At 31.7% G+C, this 2,830-nt stretch overlaps 1 non-coding gene across 1 annotated transcript; it reads right to left on the bottom strand.

Moving 5' to 3' along the window:
* Nucleotides 1–788: 788 nt before the first annotated feature.
* Trnaa-agc lies at nucleotides 789–859 on the bottom strand. Its single transcript has one exon. It is a non-coding gene; the product is annotated as a tRNA-Ala (tRNA).
* Nucleotides 860–2,830: the final 1,971 nt, after the last annotated feature.

A 2,830-nucleotide genomic window follows, 5' to 3' on the forward strand; every position in this document is an offset into this window, starting at 1 on the left:
ACAGTTATCAAAAGTTGACTAGCCTTCATTGCAATTTAGACATGTAATCGTAATTTTGGTTGCTAGGCCTACGAGTGACTTCTTCGATAAATTCAGAATATTGCCACAAAATTTACAAACTGCAATTCCTGTTAGGGCACTTTCTAACTTGCTAATGTCTACAATTTCATATTCTAGAGTATTTTTTTGGGCCTTATAGTAGTCAAAATTAGAATCAAGCTTTACCTTTGATCTTGAAGGTTTCCTAATCTCACTTTTCTCAGGTTTTGTGCTATTACTCTTACGAGGACCTTATTTTTTATACAGTTTATGCCTAGTACATACTTTTCTTACGATTACCCATTATAAAAGTATAATCTACAAAATTATTCAACAAATAATAACTCTAAACTACACTAACAAATCACAATCACAAAAACACAATTACAAAAACAATCGTAACTTCTTGTGAAACAATCACAAACAGAACATAAAAAAGAGCAATGTCAGTTGATAAACAGAAATAATATCAGCTTCTTGCAGTTATAAAAAGAAATGATGCGGTTTTGTGTTGCCAACATGACAACAAATAATACACAGGGTTGTTACGGATAGTAAGTACTATAACAAATCAAATTTGGGTAAAACAACGAAAAATCCATTCGTGCACGTCTATTATATCTTGTGTTTTTATACCTTTCACATTATATATGTATAATGTTTTATATATATGTATATACATTCATTAAATTTGTATAAGTGGCAATAGCCTAATTTAATTGCAATAAATATTGAATCGCAAAAAGTACTTGCTCCGCCGGGACTTGAACCCGGGTCTCTCACTTGCTGGGTGAATGTGCTACCATTACACCACAGAGCCCTCACTTTTTACGATTCAATTATTTTGTATTTGGCAGTTTCTTTCACATATGTTTTCTTTCCACACACACACACACACACACACCACACACACACACACACACACACACACACACACACACACACACACACACACACACACACCACACACACACACACACACACACACACACACACATATATATATATATATACAGATATGATACAATTTCTTGGTCGGGGTGACAACGCGATCTCAATCGTGATTCCGTAAAGAAATTACACAGGTACAGAATTTAAGTAGTCGAAAAATTGTACCAAAAGTAACTTTACAGTTACGGGAGTATATACAATTACTTAATTTTTATGAAAATAATTGATCTTCAGAACTTGAATATGCCAGACTGGAGTTAGATTATAAGGACCTGAGAGTTATCCTGATAGTTATGACCGAAGTAGTTTTTTATAACATACATATGTATACATTTTCTTGAACAGGGAAACAAGGCAAACAACCGTAATACAGAAAAAAAATTAGACTAGAAGTGAGTGTAAACGGCAGAAATAGACAATTTTAGATCTTAATAAATAACAAAATTGTAAACATACAGCTTTTCAGTCCTTTGTTCTTTTATATAAATATTTTATTTATCAGGCTAGAATGTAAATTCAACTTATGGCACGGGAAATACCTTAGACCAGAAGTATAACACCCAAGTGCTGGGGGGTGACGCACTGGGACTGGCAAACTATACTGTTGCATTATTAATGTAATTGATAAAAACTGAAGTTTAAGTCCTTACACTCCAAAAATAATATCGTATCTAATTTTTTAGTATCATACATATTGGCACAGAAAGAATAAGTATTGATATGAAAGTAAGATATGCCCACTTCTATGACATAATATATTATTTCACTAAGAACGTTACGCCCTTCTATGTACTTCTATTTTGTAAATACTTACTGTAATTATGCGATAATATATAAATCATTATATCATAAAGCCGTTTATTATTTTAAGAGTATAAGCCAACTTTAGGCAAAAGATCTTGTTTTACAATGATGTTTCATAATAAAAATGAAATTTGTAAGAAAATATTGGAGTAACCTCAAAGACCCTGTCTCTAGAGAGGTAAATCGGACGATTTATAAAGGAGATAAATAATGATAACGTCATGGCAGAGACTGATAACAGCAGTGATTCGTGTCATCTGTTATCGGTGAAGCCATCTGCGAAACTTTATACCGCTCCACATCTACCTGACAAACTACACGTCGTTCATTGCAGTCACTATAACTCTATCGTTCAACATTTTGATGTGTAAGGCGCTGGCTAGTGTTAGATGATGACTATATAAGTAACATCTCCCTAAATAAACAATAACATATTAGGTCATGAACATCGATTGGCATCAAAGGAAATATCTCAAAATAGCAAAAGTGAAATGTTTATTCCCACCAAAGATGAGATAGCTACCGGTTCAGTTTTATGTTTAAGATTTACGCACACACACACACACACACACACACACACACACACACACACACACACACACACACAGATATATATATATATATATATAAATAGAATAGAATATATTTATTGTCTTTAAGCCTTGTGAGCAATGGGCATTGTCAATAATAAACATATGGCATTATAATGAGATAAGAAAAAAAAAAAAAAGAAACAAACAGAGAGTGTCCTACTGAGTCACCAACAACATCAACATGATCCATTATAAAGTCAGAACATATTAATTAAAATTCAGATACGAAACATCTTTAACAAGAGCCACAATAAATTTTATAGTAAATAACAAATAACGAGGATGTTCAAAACATAACAATAAAAACAGCTGATGTTGAGTTATTAGGGAGTAAAAAAAAAAACAAATAAATTTTTAACAATAATAAATTATTAAACTCTATAAAATAAATAACAGGATAAAATTTTGATTAAACACATTATTAATTAGGCATATTTAAAACT

The sequence above is a fragment of the Homalodisca vitripennis genome, chromosome 1 (genome assembly GCF_021130785.1).
Source record: "Homalodisca vitripennis isolate AUS2020 chromosome 1, UT_GWSS_2.1, whole genome shotgun sequence".
NCBI classification, from domain to species: domain Eukaryota; kingdom Metazoa; phylum Arthropoda; class Insecta; order Hemiptera; family Cicadellidae; genus Homalodisca; species Homalodisca vitripennis.